The sequence below is a fragment of the Daucus carota genome, chromosome 3, assembly GCF_001625215.2.
Source record: "Daucus carota subsp. sativus chromosome 3, DH1 v3.0, whole genome shotgun sequence".
In the NCBI taxonomy this organism is placed as follows: Eukaryota; Viridiplantae; Streptophyta; class Magnoliopsida; order Apiales; family Apiaceae; genus Daucus; species Daucus carota.
The window spans coordinates 3,357,944-3,365,106 of NC_030383.2; the positions used below are offsets into that span (position 1 = coordinate 3,357,944).

Genomic DNA, 7,163 nt, shown 5'->3' on the forward strand with positions numbered 1-7,163 from the left:
TATACATCATTCTCTGCATTTGTTATTTATCGTGCCGATCATCACTAGTTCTTCGTCAGCTGCAGCCACCTTCTTTCTTTTCTTGAGCAACCTGTGGCTTCTCGTCTTCGGTTTTTGCTGATTATTCAATTGAAAACATCCGACAAGTCTAAAACTCCGTCATAAAAAATATGTTTAATTAAAATATGATTCATCATCCAAACATCATATATTTTTTTACTTGAGCAAACGTTTTATTTCTGTTTGAAAAAGAATTCGGAACTTAATTTGAAAGTCATATTTCGACCTGGACGTTTTCAGGATGCCGCTAATAACCAACGAATGTTATTTATCTCAAATTATATTTTCCATGTATTTTCTCCAAATGACCCTGGTGAAAATTACCGTGCAGTTGGTGTGAGTAAAATCAATCTTACATTGTCAAGTAAATTCGAAAAAATTTTTGATAATGAATTTTGAAGACCTAGCATTTTCTTTTTTATATATGTTTAACTTTTATTCCGTTTAAAAAAATAATAAAGTCGTTTAAAATTGATATCCGGACTATTTTATTTTCAAGTTATGCATCTAAAAATTACATACGCAGATAGCACAAATTATTAAAACGTGTCAAAAGCTAAAATCCTCTGCAGCTACGTGTCTAAACTCACGGCAATGACTCAGTACGTTTTAAAGCTCTACATCTCCGTCAAATTCATCACCGCAAATATCATCAATCGCGCCACCGGCGATTTAATCGCCACCGCATCGACGGTAGAGCACTGCATCAAAAACTCCTTCGACTGCGGCCGGTTCTCCAATCCCAAGGCGGCCGCCGCCGTCGGCGAAGTTCTCGCTAAACGTTTCCGAGTAGCGAGTATCTCCGACGGCGGCGGCGCGGCGGCGCGCGAGATTCACGCAGATGTCAATCGAGAGATCGAGAAGAAAGGATCAGAGAAGAGTGAGATGATGTGGCGTGTTGTTGATTCGCTTAAGAGTGATGGATTGAAGGTTGTGGTGGATGATGAGAGTGAATCTGGACCGTCCGTTTGATGATGAGATTGAATCTCGATGTAAGTTGTTTGTCTGATAATCTATTCTTACACTAATCTTTTGTTTCGAATATATTGATTTGATGTGCCTGATTGTAACTATTATGAATTGTATTATGATAAGTTGATTGTGATTTGTGAGATTTCGAAATTAACTAGGAAATTTGAATCGATATTTGGCGGGCTTATGACTTTGCTAGTTAATTTGGGACATTTTGATATTAGAGCACGATTTTGAATAATTATGACCAGTTTTCGATAATCTAGTATAGTATAATTTTGCTTTTCTGCTGCTATAGACATTTATGTAATTGGTTTGATTGTACATCTTCAAATAAGTTTACAGTTTTGTGTAGTTTTGGTTTTGGTATACGCATATACTAGCGAGCGAGTAGTTAGGGTACAAGTGTTCCTCATGTCTTCGGCAGCCGTTATCTACACAGGGGGATCACGTAACTAGTGTGGCTCAGGATCAGATGAACTCGCATTGGCTTTATTAAATTGTCCCATGTAGAAACTGTGGGACCGCCGCAATTTTTTGCCTATATGATCTTCCCGTTATGAATAAGCACGAAAAGGTAACACACTTATAATTAGAGGAAATTTAAGAATCTCTTTTCACGTAAGGAGTGTGATTGGATAGCAAGAAGGTATGTAGGTCAAGATGTTGAAAGATTATAAACTTTCTTGGTTGGAGATAGAGTTCCCCGATATTTGTATCTGTTTCTCATAGATAGTTTAACGTGAAGCGGGGAAAAAGAATACCGAAAGATCTAGCGATTGCATATCTCTTCCGTCACTTATTCCGGTTTAAATGCATCAACATCTTCAGAATCTTGGTAGCTCATCAAAATAAAATCACATTACACATTTTAATCTTTGTCATCATTTAATTAAGTGCTGGTCATATACTTGTCACCACACTCTTCATCCCAACAAATCTGGTTGATTGGTCTGAAGTCGTTAAAAACCATTTTGTCAGGAACCAATACGCATGATGGAATAGCCACAAAGTAAAAGAAAAGAAGGCAACACAATGTACAACGAGTTCCCTAACAAATAAGAATGCATAGATAATGTGAATTTTCTCCTAGAGAAACTTTATGCCAAACAAAACGAGGTAAATGTAATTTTCTTGAAAAGGTGAATCATAACGCTTATTATTTCTTTGTTTGAGTCGCTGATATTAATTGATTAGACTTTGTAGTTTTTTAACTTTGCAAAGCATGATTTCCTCCTTCAATTTCTTACAAAGATTGCTGACTTCATTACTAGTGGTGCTGCTGGAATCCGTAAGCCTTGAAGGTGCTCGATAGTTCATTTTGAACCTATAAAGAAATATCAGGATTATTATCTGACATTGTACTACTGAATGGAATATAAAATTAAAGGTTTAGAAATTACCAACACATCTCTTTGTTTGATTTTTTTTGTTCTTGATAAAATATGCTTAGATGATGATCTGAATATCAAACCAATTTTTATAATCTTAATTTTCTTTCTGAATATATGTTTTATTAAATATATATTTTGTATGGATTATGCATCATTTGTTAATAATTTGTTCAAAATTTATTATTTCAGCAGTTTTTAGTACAATAAATAATGATTTATACGGGTAGAGGTAAAGTTAATTTCACCTCTCTACATAGGTATCTGGATCAGGCCTCTCAGCTATTCTCTATTCCGCTCCAGTTTTCCTTCATGGTGTCCAGCTTGTGTTGCGTGTATCTTTTTGCGCCAACGCTTTTACATCATGATAAGCATAACGCTGGCAGTTGCTCCTAAGCATCATTAAGTCTTCCTGTTATCTCTGGCTCTTGGAAGACCGAATTTCTCATAGTTTATGAGCTGTTGTGGGAAAAAGCTTAAGTGCAGAGCTAAAATAGAAAGTGTTGTGATATAGGGAAGTAAGGCCTTTTATACATGAGGCTTTTATACATGAGGGAAAGGGATATCTACGGTTTGCATTGGGTGGATGCTGTGTGAAACCTTCAAGGTGAAGAGATGAGGATAGTCGAGCTTTAGTTAGAAGTATTCCACAAGAGGGGTGAACGACTGAAACTGGAGTCTTAGTTTGCAATGACACCTGGAGGACAGGCAAGTAAGGATGCTAGCTGAATTTAGTGTTTAACTCTAACAATAAGAGAAAGTCATGATATTATTAATCTAAGGGTATTGATCTTACTATTTATTACCATCTTATTATAGGTAGTAGTGTATTACTTCAGTATTGCCTGCTATCTCTATTTGATGCTATTTAAAGAAAATTATATATGAGACTCTGTGTCACATAATTGCACAAAACTGATTGTGATGTATAATTACACAGGATAAAACTCGGGATATGGAAATAATCTTAACACTTCCTTTTCTAGTTCCGCACATGAGTTTTTATCCACAACACAGCTCATAATTTGGTCTTTCAAGAGCTTGAGTTAGCAGGAAGACTTGGTGATGCTTGGAATCAACTGCCAGTGCCAGTAATTGTTCTTATGCCTATCATGCTTTTTATGGAATGCTTTCACATGACTGCCGTGATATTATCTGACGTATTGCTCATACCATTTATCTGGTCATAACTAATCAAATAAAAGAATAAAATTTTAAATAAATACATCCAACTAGAACCTTTTTTGAAAACCGAGTAATAAATTTAATTTAACATATACAAATGTAGAATATATGCGATTATATTGTATATATGAACTATGAAGTGTAATAACTTGTACAATATTTTTCTATGAATGTATCAAGCTCTTGTTTACTTTTTGTATTGTAACGAATAGAATCTTCATGGTTTCCCAAAATTATAAAACACACCTTGCTAGGATCAAATATGCAAACCGTAATCGGTAAAAATTCAGATATAATAACAACATTATGTTATTCGAGTTAATTATTTATTTACTTTTATTGCGATTAGTTTATCCTTTCTGATATTTACTTTGTCCATCGGGATGGTGTACTGGCTTTAATCATGTAGGTTGTAGTTATACAAAGGGAAAATTTATAATACTGGAGGCTTATTATTTTATTCTTCTCTGTCACAACCTAATACCTAAGATGAACAAGACATTTTTAATGTAACAGCTACCATTTTTTTTTTCTAAATTAAAATTTATTTTACATTTATGAGATAACAGATACCATTTCTGTATATAGAACCGAAGTTTCAGTTACTTTTTATTTGCACTTCTTATATCTTTCATTGTTTCTTTTACTTTTTTTTGAAGAAGAAACTGAAAATTATTTTCACTTTAATTCAATTACTTTATTTTTAATTCGTTGATACCTGGGGGGGATATTATAAGCTGGTGTACAACCATATCTGCATGTGCTAACTATTACTAAGTGCAAATTACCCATTAGACATATTTAGCAAAGATAAACATTTACACAGTACACAGGGAATAAGTAGGAATTTGATGATGCATGAATTTTTAGTCTAAGCACAAACAAAATACTTGCTTAATTTTGCTCTTTTTGTAATGTAATTTCATTACAGAAGGGCCTTTATGGGTCCCAAAGATCCCATAATTGTTCACTTATAAAGATTCTGATTTATAACTCAATTCATAAAGTGTAGGTCCTTGCTTCTTTTTGTCTTCTTGATTCCTTGGAGAATGCCATGTTCCTCCACCGCTCTAAGACAACATTGTTGAAATCATAGAAGCCAAAAATTTAAAAAAATAAATTTTGAATATGAAGCTGGGAGCATCCTTCTCATATCCCAAGGTATTTTTTGAGTTACTGCTACCCAAGTGTTTTAGGAAATTAAGTTTAATAAGGGGAATATCTCAATTTTTCTTGGTTGTAACTCATACACTGTTTGATCAGGATGAGAATATTTATGCTGCAAGCTGCAAGACGTGTACAAAATGTTTTATTAAAATGATCACATATGCTTTTGCAAACTTGGGTTTGTGGTCACCTTTGTCTCGAATATGCAGTGAATACATATGAAGTAAGCCAGAGGAGCACAATGGCATATTATCAGGACAAGTGGATGATATTGATTGTGAAGTGTGTATATTGTTAACGGTGTCTACAGGAAGATATGCTAGTCATCTAAAAATATAAATTTGTATAGGACTGGGCAAGGAAATTCCCATTTTTCGAGATGATATAGTTGAATAGCCTCTCTTCAAGGAGTGGACTTCAGCAATTCGATCAACAAATGAAATCAGGATATGAACTCCAGGACTGAGGTTCTCACCTATATTTCAAAAATGTTCGATCACCAAGTCTCTCTTTACTGGCCCTACAAAAACCCTCCGGTTTATTGGGGGTTCAATTTCACAACTAATACGTAATACATAACTGGATCAGCTGGCTATTAATAAGGATAATATCCAGCATTTCCATGGATGGAGTTGTCTTAGTTAAGGTATAGTCATGTCTTCATCTTGCCATTGAGACTAAGATCGGACTGTTTATGCTCAGTGGTTTTATACATCTTGCCCTTGAGACTAAGATTGCACTGTTTCTGCGTGGTTTTATACATCTTGCCTTTGAGACTAAGATCGCACTGTTTCTGCTTGGTGGTTTTTAAAAATTTACGTTTATACTTGCAGATCGTGGATCTGAAATTGGCTTCTTTTTTTTTTTTGTCAGGATGAAATTGGCTTGTTATTGAGTGGAAAATCTGCCAATGTGTGAGAAATTCAACTTGCTAAGGGCTTGGGCTTGATAATGTCGAATGAATCTTTTAAGGAACAAATACCTTCTACTTTAAGATAGTGGTCAGTTTTTATATTTCTATCCGTTTGTTTATGATTTGCTGTCAATTCATTTTTCATGCATGGTCATAATATTCTCTTTATTAATAATTGTAAAAGTATTGAGTTGCTTAAACTGCCCAGTAAGTTATGTTTCATTTCAAAGCGTAGTGGCACAATTAATTCTGAATTAAAAAAAAAAGTGTATGGATGATTTAAAGTAGCTTTCCTTCAAATATTATGACGATGTTGTAGCATACTCCTATATAAAGTTCATTCAGAATAAAATTTTGAATACTTGAAGTATCAAGTTGAATAATGTCAAAGAAAGGTGAAGGGACAAACATATTAATTTATCACTAAAATGTTGACAAACATGATTAACAACGGATTCTTACTGAGTTTTGTGTACCATTTTGAGATTTATTGCACTGTGGACTTTTGTTTGAGGCCGTAGCTGACTTTTGCTTTGTAGCTTGTTCATCTCAAATTGAAAAAGCGACAGACAGAGTTTACGATCATTATGGCTGTCATAATCATGTAGCGGTTAACTGCATAGAACTGAGTGTGTTACCTTTTTCATGCTTTTGTGTTTTTAGCAACAGATTTAGGTTCACAATCATATTAGTTCACTTCACGGACCGAGTGTGCTTGATGCTACTTGATTGATAGCTATTTTTTCTTCTTCTTCTGTGCTAAATTGAAAGCCCCCAGTTTATTCAATTTTTTTTAGAGGATTAGCTCATCTGCCTGGAGTGAAGGCAGCTATGAAAATGCATGCAGAAGCCGAGCACAAAAGGACAGCTCTAATTTAGCAGTCGTATGTATTTTTCTTCTACTCTTATTAAACTTCTCCATACTTCATCTGATATGCTCATACTAGTTATCTATGCTCATACCTAGTAAACTGTCATTATTTTTGAAAAGTTAAGGCCATGGTATAATATCACTCCATGTTTAACACCTTTAGGACTTAGGAGGGATGTATGTGGCTTTCCCTGATTTCTGCTGATCTGTATTTGTATTTTTTTATGTACAGAGATGTCACGTCAGCTCGTCAAGGACAAAGATAAACTAGAGATTTCTTAATGGTATATGCATGGGCGAGAAGCAGGCTATGATGGAAGCAACTGTCGGTTTCCGCCCATATTGCTAGTCTTTAGTTAGCTATATATTTCACACCTGAAGATTGCTTATTCTGCCTGGGTAGATGAACAGTTGGGTTTCATGTTTTCATTCTGAACCTCGAGTACCAGTTTTTCGCTTTATATTATTGTGGTGGTACTTCTATGTTATATGCTTCATTTTTCCAGTTGGATCAAAATTAGATTGGTTTTGGCTTTATATTATACTGGTGGTACTTTCATGCTATATGCTTGGAATTATATTATAGTGGGGGTACTTACATGCT

The 7,163-nt window shown here is 34.6% G+C and overlaps 1 long non-coding RNA gene across 17 annotated transcripts; it reads left to right on the forward strand.

Moving 5' to 3' along the window:
• Positions 1-582: 582 nt before the first annotated feature.
• On the forward strand, positions 583-7,163 carry LOC108214884 (uncharacterized). 17 transcript variants are annotated; one of them, XR_010290318.1, is made up of 9 exons: positions 583-1,052; positions 2,014-2,151; positions 2,684-3,135; positions 3,364-3,583; positions 4,621-4,769; positions 4,872-5,421; positions 5,649-5,776; positions 6,486-6,572; positions 6,792-7,163. It is a non-coding gene; the product is annotated as an uncharacterized LOC108214884 (long non-coding RNA). The 17 variants fall into 17 exon arrangements; XR_010290316.1 differs by lacking the exon at positions 2,014-2,151 and having other exon boundaries at positions 2,684-3,206; XR_010290320.1 differs by lacking the exon at positions 2,014-2,151 and having other exon boundaries at positions 2,684-3,206; positions 3,410-3,583.